Source organism: Dermacentor andersoni, chromosome 8, assembly GCF_023375885.2.
Source record: "Dermacentor andersoni chromosome 8, qqDerAnde1_hic_scaffold, whole genome shotgun sequence".
Taxonomy (NCBI): domain Eukaryota; kingdom Metazoa; phylum Arthropoda; class Arachnida; order Ixodida; family Ixodidae; genus Dermacentor; species Dermacentor andersoni.
In genome coordinates, this window is record NC_092821.1 from 30,039,324 (window position 1) to 30,053,521 (window position 14,198).

Here is a 14,198-nt window from a genome sequence, read left to right on the forward strand (position 1 = left end):
CAAGCCGCGCACGGCTACATGCGGAAAGGTCCAACCCTCACGTGCTCGGGTACGTGGTGTCGCAACGCACCAAACGCCTGATGACACGGATGCCCCTGCGGGGAAACTAAGCTACTCAATTGGTTGGATTTTCTCTTAGTATGAAATGTGCGAGATAACAACGCGGCAGTATGTGGGAGTTTCGCTCACCATGTGCCTTAAGAAGCGCGATAGGGCGCGTCTACACCGCACTCTATTAAACTTGGCAAACACAAAGTATTTGATATTTAACCTTTTAACTGGTAGCTCAACAATATTGTTGACCTAACAAAAACATCTGCAAAAACGAGACAACTCTAAACATTAGCCTGCGCCTCTCAATTTACATATGTTTCTGTTCCTATTCAGCAGCGGCATTCACAAAGATGCCAATCGTGAGCAACAGCAGGGGTTTTGACGACAAAACTGGAGGACTTTGTCCTTCTCTTCTTAGTGCACATGGCGGTCGCGTTCTCTCCAGTGCGATTTTATTTTCTGTGTCCGGATGTGGGAGCGGCCTGCTGCTCTACTGCCTTGAGCGGTAGCGTGCCTCAGGACCAAAATGCAGTCATCTGTCTGTCTGTCTTTCTGTCTGTTTAAGCAAGCTGTAATTTTTTATCCCCATAGAGGTGCATTTCAAGAACACAGATTGACCTTGCCAAAGCAAGTATCAAACACCAGTTTGATCTTCCCTAGTTTTAGACACTCTTGAATATTTCAGCTGATGTGTATTTGAGCAATTTAATGAAGAACAAAGCAATAAAAAAGTTCAAGACCAAGCCTTTCTTATCTTGCCAGTTAAAGGGTTCAAACGGATAACGTCATCACTGTGCATTGCGTGCAAAGTGCCGGAAACTAAAGCCCACATAATCTGCCGCTTGCAGGCTATATGTACTTCGAAGAACGGCCTTAATGGGCCCCTCACCAGGCCTCATAAGAAATATTGGTTACACGCTGGAAGTTGTTAGGTGTCGTCTACGGAGCGTTCTGCCGCTAAAGTTTTTCTAGTCGGCTCATTAATAGCCGAGATACAAATATTTCAATGCCGCGAACCCATGATTTCAGCAGGCGGGCTCCACTGCATAGCGAAACTCCCTCTCCACTTGCCTTGTCTAGCATTCGCAAGCGAAATTGCTTCCCTGCGTTCTTCCACGCCGGACCTGGAGGACTGCGTGACATATACGTCACGGGCCCCGTATTCAGCTTTCTTTTTTTCTCCTCGCTTTTTTTTTCGCCGATGCGCACTTCCGCTGGCAGCGTTGCGCCGGAGCTGTTATCGTATCCTGCAGCGCACGATTTTGCGCGCTGTGCACAGAGACTCGACTAGCGGTATATTTCAGTGCTACACGAATATTGAGGCAGAACAAGCGGATTGCAGAGCATGATCACGCGCTGGAACATGGTAGACAACGGCATAGTTTCGATGCGTGCGCGCGTGACCGTACGACCCTGGGAACAAGTAGACGAAGCGGAAGTACGTCTCTCTCGCTTCGGTGCGAAGTAAAGCAAAAAAAAAAAAAACACACACAGACATTCAGTTTGTGTGTTTTATTATTTCTCTAAACGTGAAATCGTCAATTCAAGCAACAGATCACAGAAATAACAGATGGTGCCTTGAATAATTCTCGAAGTCACGTGTCACCACGAGCGACGTCACACTGCGGACTTGAGTACGTAGGCGCAGGGAGGCGAGTACGTCATCCTCCGGCTTGGAGCGCGGCGGCCGCGAGGAGCAGGAAAAACGGCCATCGGATTGAAATTTCAGATCTTTCCGCGGCACGTAGCGGTGTAATACTTTGCAGGCACGATTGTCATCACGCAATGTATGCTGGGCGCTTGCCAGCTCATAATGGTCAGACCTGGTGAGGGGCCCTTCAATGTCCACACTCAACTCTCACCAACAGTCATCCTTTCAACTAAGAAACGTCCTTGGCCCATTGACTGGCGCTGCCTCTGCATCACGCGCAAGGAAGGCACTTTTGTGTTGCCTCACATGCTATGTGTTGTATATGTTGCATATCTTTGTTGTACGCTGAGCACATCATTTCATATTTCATCGTGTCCATGTGGAGTAGGATTCTAGGCATGCCGCGAGGCAAGCACCTACAGGAATGATTAAATAGCTCTCAAAAACAGCGCGGTAGGATTCGCTTGAACTGATTGGTACTTCATAATTGCCTGATAAAAACACAATAAAAGCCAGCACTGTTCAAGTTTTTGTTTGGCGAGGTTGCAATAATATTCACTTGAGGCTGTTATTGCCATATGCGCAACGATATTTATTCATCGGGCATGTCTGATCGTGCATGCTGCATGCCTATGGGCGGCCGCCGTTAGAGTAATACGAAACTCTCGAATAGACAATTTCCACGCGTCGAGTATACCATCTCAAGGGCCTAACTTTGCAAAAGCTATGCTGCTAACAGCGCGATTTCTGCACCGTGCACAGAAGGTGCTCCAGTGGCTGAAACAAAAAGAGGAACACGAGCGGGTTCGCGCGTGCTTTTGGACTCGAATCACAGTGCATACATCAGGACTGAGCCGCAATTTTCATAGTTTCGCGAGTCTGTTCATTTCGCGGTTGCTTGCCTGAGCGCTCCCCAGAAGTCTGTCTGGTGAACGACGCTCTGACGTGGAAACGGCGTGAAAAGCCAGGCGCCAGCTCGAAGAAAAAGCGTTTTCGACACCCGTCTTGCGTGCTGAGTCTGCTCACGCGCGACGCCGGTGCTTGACGTGACTGCCTCAACGCCGGCGGCGGCGGGTGCATATTTAGAAACCCCTCGGGGTTTTGTTGCTCATTCTAAAGTGGGGGCAAAAAACCACCGACGACCACCCCCCACTTCAGCCTATTTTTTTTCTATTGCGGCGTGGATCGCTGAATCCGCGTGCTTGTTTGGGCCGGCTGGCGGGGTTGCCCCGACCTCGTAAAAAGAATTGGTGCGCGCCCTCTGTGCAAACAAACGCCGTTAACGGACGCGGAACAGACGTCCGCCTTTCGCTCGGATACCACCGCCGCTGTTTGGTTCAGGCAGTCTGGGAACAAACAGCGCAGGTTGTGGGCTCTGCCTGCGTCACGGAAGTCACCCCTAGCAACGTCGAAGGGATGTTTGCCGTTGTGACTTATCCCTTTCTCGCCATTTCTGTAGTGCGGGCATGTCGCGGAGTTGTATGTAGCGAGATTTATATATATTTCGTTTGTGTGTCGGAATAGCACGTGTGAGTCCCAGGCTTAAGCCAACAAAACCAAGAGAAATAATGCAAAGTAGCAAGAAAATGTCTAAGCTCCCGCTTAATCATCCTACCTTTCTGGTGAAGCAGCGTACTCACACGGACAGGGTGAAGACACACAAGAAAAGACGACACTCGATGCGAGTATCGTCTTTTCTTGTGTGTATTCACCGTGCCCGTGTCAGTGCGCTGCTTCACCAGCAGGGCATGATGATTAATCACCAATTTGCCCAACCTTCCACATTACTGAACCCCACTGCTTAAGATAGGCGTATTATTTAGTAAGTAGGTAAATGAGCTTTAGCGGCGCGAAAGCGACCAAGACTTTGCTGCTTCAAACACAAGGGTTTATCAAGTCAAATAAATAAAAAAAAATTGCCATCCCGGCCTTGTGAACGTGGATGTCCAACGTCGCCAGCTGGCGTCGCCGCGGCATCTTGCGCAAGAGTAATCTTCACTGAGAAACTTATCGGGGAACCCAAAGTGCTTCGCATTGCTATCACCAGTGCCTTGTCATCCATTATGTGGTTCGGATACTTCTTTTTTTGTGCTTGTTCTCTACTGAAGCTTATGCTGTTCTCTGCATTGTATGCGTGATTCCAAAGAATGTATGGACTGTTAGCTTCACTTTGCTCAGTGCTTGTAGCCTCTGCCTTACGGGGCTATGAGCCATTGCATTTTTTGCTTGCCTACGGGGGGTACGAGTGATTGCAGATGTATGAGACATTGAGGATGATAGTTTTCTCTTGACGGACGCGAGTGAATCTTGGGATTTCAGTCATATACAGCTTCGCTCTAAAACACCAAAAGCTATTTTGTTCTAAAGCTCGTGTAGGTAGCCGGTGTCGTCTAGAAAGTAACGCAAGTTAGGTAATGACACTAAAGTATCATTTCCTAAAGCTAAGACAAGGTGTAAAGGTACGTGTAATTTATATAAATTGGGCTGTAGTTTTCGTCTTTCACTCTAAAAAAATCTTTACACCCTTTGGGGTGTATATCTTCCACACAACAATAATCGTCATCTGCCTTGCTTGCGTTTCCTTTCTTGAAAACACCACACCCGGTACTTTCCTGTTGGGATGCTATGTCATGCTGATAACGCGCGTGCCGTTCGTTACTGGTAAGTACCGTGCTCGCAGCGTTAAAGAAAGGAAATGCGGACAAGACAGATGACGTTTATTCTTGTGTGGCAAGATGCGACTCAAAGGGCGTAAACTTTTCTTAGAGTATTGTGTTGCAATATGTTTACATGTCAGTAAATTGTGCAACACTGTGAGCGTTTCTTGGCACTTCTCGAATGTTGGTGAGTCTTCGTTCGTAAGTAAAGAAATGTCTATGAGGTGTGTGTGCCCAATCCGTAGTCGGCATGAAACTACTTCAAAGGTACGTACCGTTCCTGGTGATAACATGACTGCGACTCGCCAATTGCAGGTTTGGTAAGGTGCAGCTTGTCGTCTGTGGGAGGGTCCCATTCGTGTTGCCATTTTGACGTCAAGGTCTTCGAATCGTTCGAATACTATATAGTTGTAAGGAAGTGTTGTTTTTGTTCGTTATGCCTTTGTACGATGCCATGGATGCGCCTCTATCTGCTGCTTCATTACGCGGTATACCATTATGGCTTGGGACCCGTCAGAAACGAATTGACCTGCTGCGTTGCCTGAAAGTTACCATGTTTAATATATCCTCTACCAGGTGTTCACACTTGGATTTCAGATTTAGAGCTTGTAGTGTGCTTAACAATCGTTGTACATGATTTTATTTTCTTGCGTGTCAGTGATAATTCTTTTAAGTACAGTCCATGTAGCACAAACTTCAGCAGTGAGAACAGAGGCCTGCGGTGGTATTCGAATACTTGTTGCCCAACTTTTCTTACGTGTTCGTGTGGTTTAGAGCCATCTGTGTAATGTTCGATGTAACATTTATATTTGTCCTGAAAACCGCGGAAATCTTGTATAATATGTTCTTGTGGTGCGCCTTCTTCTTTATGTGACTAAACGTAGACACATATAATTTTGTAAGGTCACTACGCGGGGGCAATTGTTCTCGCTTTTTAGCATCCTGGAGGAAATCATAACGAATGTCATAATTTCGAGAGTATTCCTTATGTCGTTAGGCAAGCGGTCTAATCATGCCGGTTTATTTGTATAGTGCAAGCGTGAGTTGCACTGAGTGCAAACGTTACGGATGTGGTGATGACTGAATCCTGAGTACGTAGAAAAGAGTAAGTAAAGCTTTTTGATGCTGTAGGTGAGGCTCACTACAATCAACGTATAAGACATTGGGCAGGTGATGTTTTGTAAGCACCACTTGCCAGTCGCAGTCCGAGATTGTGCTGGATCAAGTCGTCGATTGTATGACTGTCTGGCTGACCCTTAAACTAAGCAAACATATTCCAGAAGACCACGCACAACAGACCAGTGCTTATGAGACAGCACTTTCAGAATATTCCGCACTTCATTTGCCTTAACTTTTGCCGTATTTATGTGGGCCAGGAACTTTAGTCTCTTATCAGAGATCACTCCAAAGAATTTATATTGTTTTACGAGCACCGTCACATCATTAAGTTTTAGGATCGGGTCCATTTGTAATTCTTGTTTTTGTAAAACCAGCAATGTAACATATTTTTTTCGTGTGGAGGAGTTGAAACTATTTATGGGAGGCCATTCTAGCAGATTATTTATTGTAATCTGGAGCTGCCTTTCAGAAATTGGCAAATTGAAGGTGCGGTACCCTATATGGAGATCGTCTACATACAGTATATAACAGAGGAGGGAATTACTGTGTTAATGCAGTTCATTTTTACAATAAATAATGTTGTGCCAAGTATGGAACCGCGTGGCAAGCCGTTCTCCTAGAAATATTCGCGAGACCACAGGGCCCAGTCTAATTCGGAATGTTCTGTTGGCCGTAAAATTTCCGGGACAGTTCAGCCTTTTGCCGTGGATTCCTAAAACAGCGAGGTCACAGAACAATCCAGATTCCAGGTACCGTCATCCGCTTTTTTGAGACCAAAGAAAACTGTTAGAACGCTGTTTCTGCAAAAATGCTCCACGTATTTCATGTGAAAGTCCGTACAAGTAGGTCAGTCATTGAGTAGCCTTTTTTATACTCACACTGGTGAAAATCTATTAGGTTCTGCGTTTGAAGAATAAATGTCAATATCGCATTTGCAACACTTTCGCACGATTTAGACAAACAGCTTGTCAAGGTAATGGGTCTGTAGCTGCTTGGAAATGCAGGGGACTTGCCTGCTTCAAAAATTGCGCTACCATTGCGTTTTTCTAATCTTTTGGCATATTTCCACATTCAAATACCTTATCTAAAATTTTAAGGAGCGCATTTACGGGTGCTTGGGACAGGTGTGCCAGCTTGGACTAGTGAATGCGTTCACGACCTACTGCCGTTTTTTTTTTTGCCGACAGAGAGTACCTTGTTTAGTTGCGACAAATTGAATGGAAATTTATGTTCTTCCTTTGGTGCACAAGCAGTTGATAATTTATCCTTTTCTGCGCACTGTTAGTATTTTAGGAACTTGTTTGAATAGTTCGCCGAGATAAAGACATTATTAAAGGGTTCTACAAGTATATTGGCATGTGCGCTTGCTTATCTTTATCGGGTGACCAGGTTTCACCGCCTAACATGTTATCGCACAGCGCAGGACGCGCCTGCATGTATCGGAAGTTTCTCGAATGTTATCGATGGTTCTATCGACTGTGTGTTGTCAGCGAACTTTTGTAATGTGATTTCATGTATGCGCGACGCGAATGGTGTAGAACTTTCTGGAACACACACGGTGTTACGTTTCGCCTACAACGCGCGGTAATGCCGGCGCGGATGCAACGGACGCCGGGGCTTTGTTCAAAGCGGCGGACATTTTGGCCCGTCCGACGCCGCCGCAACGCCTACCCGCCAAGCGTGTCCAGGCGTGTTTCAGTGCCACGTGTCTTCGTGTGTGCGTGTGTGTGTGTGTGCCCTCGCTTGTCAAAGCGCGGCAGCCGGGGAGCGGAGTTCCCCGAATGAGGAGCCTGGACGTCTCTCGGCTCAACTGTTCGCGCCGTCGTGTGGGTGAGGGTTGGCGATGCGTCACTACACTCGGTTCAGCAGGTCTCTCGGCTCGACAGTTCGCGCCGTCGTGGGGTCATGCTCCGCCGTCCCGTGACCTTCATCCCGTGACCTTCATCCCGTGACCTTCTCTTTTGGACCGCGACGCCGAGGGTATAAGAGCAGCTGCCCCAGGACGCCAGGAGAGAGACTCCGATTTGTACTGTTGAGTTACGTGCTCTCCCGTCTCTCCACTTCGGTCGACCTGACCGGCCGCTCTTTTGCTATGTTAGAATAAACAAGTTGTTCTGTTACCAGTCTTCTCTTGCTTTGCCGGGACCTTCGGATGCTTCCAGTGCCCCAGGCCGCCAGGCCAACGCTACCCTTGGGGCTTGCGACCCATTGGCAATAACGGGCGTCAGCACCGAGACCCCAACAACTCGTGCCAGCGGTGCGATTCCAACAACGGGCACCAGCGCTTACTTTGGAACATTCGATGACTGACGTATAAAAGCCGACGCAATTGACCCGCTGATCAGACTTGCGACGATCGCAGACTGTGTTCCCCGCTATCGCTGTTCTTTGAGCGTAACTTGCTCTTGAGTACACAGGTTCGCCGAATGAAAGGCTAGTTTCGTCATTCGCAGTTTTGCTGCCTTTTCGCTTGTTCGCATATTTCGCTTGTTTTACACATTCGCTTGTTTGTGTAGGGTTGCCAGGGTGCCTGAAGCTGTAAGTAAGGGTATCGTGTATTAGTAGTAGTTCCTCCAAAGCTTCCTGACCTGTTCCCACATCATTTTGCATGTGATTTGTTCAAGATACATACTTCTCGGGCCACGACAATTTGTCCCCTTGTCTCCGGATGTGTCGAGCTGTTACTTTAGCTTGTTTCAAGTTCGGGAAATTGCTACGCGTTGGGTATATACAGAATATCCACAATACCTTATTTTGCGGCTTTTCTGCTTCCATGCGTTCATGTGTCCACCAAATATTCAGCCTTTTTTGAACAATGCCAGAAAATTGAGGAGTTGCCTTTCCAGGTGCGGCGATTATACACTGAGTAAACACTTCATTGATTTCATCAATGCTTAGATCCATCAAAATGAACTCCTCCGACCTGGCACTTTCCGTGAAAACAGACCAGTCTGCCCTTTGTAGTTTCCAACGCTACAGTTTATGAGATTTTGTTACGGGGATGTTGGGGGTACAGACAGACTGTATTTACAATATATATAGAAGCAGCGTCAATGTGGCTAAGATAGCTAACCAGCAACAACACGCAGCAGCCAGCGTCTCACGATCTTCTTCTTCCTTTGCTTTCGTTTATCCTTCCGTAACAATATAGTGAGCAGTGTTGATGAGAATTTGATAATGGCAGATAAGTCATCGCTGCCATATGAAGTGTTCAATACTTCCCATTTAAAATTGGTAAAACGGACGGTGAGCAAAAGGCTAAATCAAGATAACTTAAGATGCAGGAGCTATAGTGAAAAATATGTTGGCCCACCTGAGTTCAAAGGACAAATGTTATTAGCTACAAAGAAATCTTCGTGAATTTGCCCTTTTTGGTCAGTTTTATCGCTGCCCCAAAGAGTAGAATGAGCATCAAGATATCTCATGAAAACAAAAGGCTCCGGCAGCGGTGCGGATATGCTTTCTAGTTCAACTGCGGGGTGTTCAAAATTAAGCTTTATGGTTTTCTTAATATAGGCACTGGGATGCACGCAAAGACCACCTGTGCAAATAACTTGTGTGTTTTGGGGGACACAGAGTGAGATGATAATTATCGCTGTTAGCAGCCCAACTAACTAAAATGGAATAATTAACTTTCTGTTGACTGTAATAAAGGGGTATGTTTGTAGTTAAAACTTAGAGGCAGTCATTTTTGTATACAGTATCAGTCCGAAGAATTATTCGAGCGTGTCTGTGCTCCGAGATATCCGACTCCAAATCTTAGTTGTTGTTCGCATGATTACACATGCAGGAGAGTTAGGATCGGCGCAAAGCTCCTCCCTGATGTGACGCGGTTGTTGCATACGGTGTTTAGTATGACAACGGGGCGGAGGAATTGGCAAATATGACAACTGTTCCCCTTCCCCTCTCGGTCACCTCTCAGGTGACGGTAATAGCACACTCCACTGTCCCAACGGTGACGGTTGACTTGTGTCACCACGAATGCTGTTCTGGTGCTCTTGATCATTGGAGGTAAAAGCGCGAGCGAAAACGTGGAGCTCTTCAGCATTTCTTGCTGCGGCAGAAATGGGCGCGCATATTCAGCTTACTCTATAACCTGCCTTACGTGGCAGAAATAAAAATAAATAATCACCCTCAAAGTAAAAGAGAATATTTCCTTTCATGAAGCGAGAAAGCGCATTCCCTTCCTTCATACTGCAGGGTATGCTATAGCGGCGCGTAAGGAGGAACGCCGCACCAGACTCCGGCACCGGCCCGGACTACAAGGAGCGCGGCTGCGGCAGTGCCACCAGCACCCCAGGTTACGGCAGCCATCTCTGCTGCGCCATCTCTGAAGGAGGGTCCACCGCTTCAGGAATGAGAGCTTTGATGAGCGAATTTTATAAGTTAGGCAAGTTTCCCGGTGTCAGCGGGTGCATTGACTGCACCCATGTGCCAATTAAGAGCCCTGGTGGGGACCACGCCGAGGTTTACCGCAACCGGAAAGGATATTTTTCGATAAATGTTCAGGTGAGTGCCCATTTCAAATACCGAAATACAAACAGAAGCGGTACAGAATACCGCTGGTAGTACGACTCTGTAAATGTAACAGACGTAACACAAAGTAAACCGCCCGAATGATTTACGACGCGGTTTCACATCGCCAGTGTACATCTGTGCAACGACAGTTGTCGATGATTCGAATTTGCTAACCCGAATCTGCACCAACGTCTTGCCCCTCATTAAAATGCAAGTGCCGTGACCAGCACTTTGAACCGGCAACATTTTCCTCAGAATCGTAATGTCGTAGTTCCGATGAAATCACAGCGTCGCCAGTATATAACTCTTTATGTTTTCACCCAGTATAATCTCGATTGTGTGTGTATATTTAGGGACATAAAAAAATATCAGTAGGTTATTAACCACAATGTAACGGAATGTAACGAGAACAAGCACGCCTGAAAATTCGGCAAGGATACATATAATTGCTAAAGTCAACTTTGTCCCAATACAGTGCTGTTATGCGGCGAAGATTGCGTCATGAAATTTGGTGAAGCATATGCACGCGTTCGTTAATTATTCACGGTCGCAAGTACCGCAGATCACACGACGACTCGGCTCTTCGCATCACCCAGCGCACTACGACAAGCGGTTCTCAACATCTGAAATTTAGCACGTTGTTAGGCTAATGTAATTGGGCCGGGACGACCCAAAAATTCGTATCGATCATGATCATGTAATCGAGATTCCACTGCATAACTCTATCACAGAGCTACACTATCACGAGAACAGGATTATTGGAGCACCCGCTTTTGTTTTACCACTCTGGTTTCAACAAGTGTATTCGCGCATTTTGCGCAATCAATATGAGCATTACTGTGGAGCTTTACAGTAACGCTCATATTTACTTACGACAAAAAAAGTCAACCAGTCTGTCGGTTAAGAATGTGATGCCACCACAAAATGCTTACCTGTACAGAATTTTCTCTATGTGCAAGTACATTTTGGATACCTACCGCCCTTATTAACGAAAGTTGCTGTTTTGCAGGACATCACGGGCCCTGACCTACAATTTTATGATGTAGTGGCCAGCTGGCCAGGGTCTGCCCCTGAGAGCAGAATTTTCGACAGCAGCCGTGCCAGAGTTCTCTACGAGACTGGTGTCGTCCCCGGGATTCTTCTCGGAGATATGGGCTATGCCTGCAGGCCATACCTCATGACTCCACTCAAGGATCCTGACCAAGGCAGCCCAGAGTACAGGCAAGCTAGCTAATTTCTACGGAGCAGTGCTGCAGAATATCAGAATTATTTTCAAAAAAAAAGTGTCCTGCAACAATGGTCGAAAAGCTTCTTGCATGCAAAGCAACATATTTGAACATGCAAGACTGGACAAAAGCCAACACAGAATTGAAACACTTTTTATTTGCTCATTTTCAATAATGTTCTCGCGATTCATTTCAAGAGCTCATCACTGAAAGGCAAAATGCGTCAAACAAAGGAAGACAAAGCACTGTTCGTATTACATCAATAGCAACTGACTGCCTTTCTTTCTGTTAATGTTTTCACGGCAAAGAAATATAATGCAGCTATTTTTTTCAGGTACAAGTCACAAGCAAAAACATGAAACAGCGTGGAACGTGTGTTTGGCATATGGAAGAGGAGGTTTCCGTGCTTCAGATGAAGCTGCAGATTGAAACAAAAACTTCACTTGTAGTTATCACTGCATGTGCGGCGCTTCATAACCTCAGCAGAATTCTGCGTGACCCATGCCCTCCCAATGTACAGCCCCTCACTGCACCCAGTGTCCACCAGCCTGCACCAACGTTGCTGAATGGACAGCCACAGATTGCAGTACAAGATTCCAGCGGCTTTAGAACCCGTGCACGTATTATTGCAGATTATTTCTCGTAAATCCACATAAACTCCGCATTCACTTTATATTACACTTTAATTAAAAAGAACAAAAATAGGCAGGTAGGTAGGTTTAACTGGTGCATTCAGCAATACAGTAGGTTCATTTCCGGGCAAACAACTGTAGTGTTATGTTCTTGCATGCCTCGTCGTGGAACGTCAGCGAGGATGCGCTCTTTGTGCGCTGCCCCAAAGCTGTCGGTAATCTACGCAGACGGTTTAAACGGGGGAAAAGATTCTCGGCTCTTGTAGCATGTGTAGTGACCTTCATCAGCGCGGCATCTGCACGCTACTCGTAACCGGACGGTCCGTTGCTCTCTGTCCGCGAGGGAAGGGGGAGCGCAGCGTCCTGGCGTGCGCCGGCTTTCCAACACATGCCTACTTTAAACTTGCACTGTGTTATAGCAGCTGCATGCAGGCTGTTTCACAACACATGTGCGAATAGAACATTCGTGGCGCTTCGCGACGAAACCAGCATCAAGGGTGGGAGATAAACATGCACCTTCCATTCAGCGTGCTAACACGAAGGAGCTAGCAGTAAATCAAAATTCAGGTTTGGGCGACTTCGTCTATTCATAACGTCTTCCAAGACCAGTTACCATCTGTCTATCTGCACCCGTCCCGTCTTTGTGTGTTCGTTGCCCCGACCTTCTCGCGGTGCGTTTAGAAAGCCTGCTAGCAGCAAGTCATCCTCTCACTCATTCTGTGGCCATATACAGTAACTACGCAGGCCAAACTGCAGGGCTGGCTGTAGCACACGTGCTGAACGCCTATAGAATGTATCAAGCTAACCTGCACTTGGTACAGTTGACGACAGGTTTTTCGGACCCTCAAGGGACCACAAAAATGTCAGAAAAATCAGGTAGTCCAAAAAAAAAAAAAAACAAATGTGCCCCCAAAAAACTCAATTAATTGCTTACTATTGAGTTAGAGGCTGGAAAAAGTAATTAATGATCTTCTGAACCATGCTTCGCTTGAGTGCAAGCAGGTCCGCCTGAATTTTGGCAAGAGTTGTCGTGTCGCCGTAAGCCGACGAAGGAGTTGCAACCGCTTGCATCAGCTCAGCTTAGGTCGGCTGCGCTGCTGCAGGCGAGTCGTCGTCGCTCTCGGACTCTGCAAGCACTTGGCGAATGATTTATTCATCCGTGAGTCCGGCGCACAGTTCCAACTCGCTGTCCACGTCCGTGAACTCCGAAAACGAAACGGTCGAGGGAATTTTGACGCCTGCAGTGCGAAGGTTGTCGATGTGGTGCTCACTGCCAGACAGCTGCTCGACGACACTATCCTCGTCCAAGAAAGCCGAGTCGCTATTCAACACAAATCCCGCGTGGAAGCAGTTGCGCAGCGTAGTGGGTGGCCACTGACTTCCACGCATCAGCGAGCATGCTGAGTGCTCCAAGCAAATCGACAGAGTAGGCTTTTCCACTGTCGAGGCACAACACCAGATGCGAAAGCAAGCGTGACCGATAGTTCACCTTCAGGTTGCGTATCACGCCTTGGTCCATCGGCTGTAGCATACTTGTCGTCGCGGCCACTGGTGTTCGTGCAAACATAGGCTGCACAGAACGCCGGTATGATTGGCCCACCACTTCAATTGACGCTGCGCACGTTGACTACCGCTCTACATACACACAAAGGAATGCAGGGTAGAGCGAAGCAGATTATGACGCCACGCACGCAGAAACAAGCACGGTCAGGCATGGTCGCGGTGACTGCGAAGGAACGAAACACCAGTGTTGACGTCACTATGCCGTGGTTTCCCGTCTCCGCTGACATCGTCAGCGCGCAGTCATTGACGGGGGGGGGGGGGGGGAGGTGGAGCGACAGCGCAATTTTAGCCGACGATTACGTCACTCCTAAATGAAAAGTCCCCCCCCCCCCCCAGAACAAAGAAAATTTTACCTGCATGGTTTATAAGGTTCTCACATCCGTATATGAGCGTCTTATTGAATTCGGCAGACTCTTCAGCTTTCCTTTGATATGCAGTTGGCAGTTGTGCACTGATTATCATCAGCAACACAGTTTTCCTAGTTGTCGTATGCCTTTTCAACAATCTCCATTAATAGCACCTAACCGTTGCCAAATTCAAGACTGTTTACAACTTTTAAATATGCTACTTCCCCACAAAGTGATCCTATGCACTTTGGCTGTTACGAATTCAAGGCCAGGAGCGGAAGCTACCTAACATTTCTTTGTTTTTTACATGTGCAATGACATTCAAATTGCACAACAGAACATTTCAGCGATACAGTTGTCTTGTCCAATGGATTCAACGCAGTGAGACATGGTTGTCGCGTACAAAGCCTTTGAAATTGGTGGTACAAAAC

General features: G+C 47.0%; 1 pseudogene; it reads left to right on the forward strand.

The window, feature by feature from the left end:
- The first annotated feature begins 9,849 nt into the window (after positions 1-9,849).
- LOC126526204 (putative nuclease HARBI1) lies at positions 9,850-13,626 on the forward strand (annotated as a pseudogene).
- Positions 13,627-14,198: the final 572 nt, after the last annotated feature.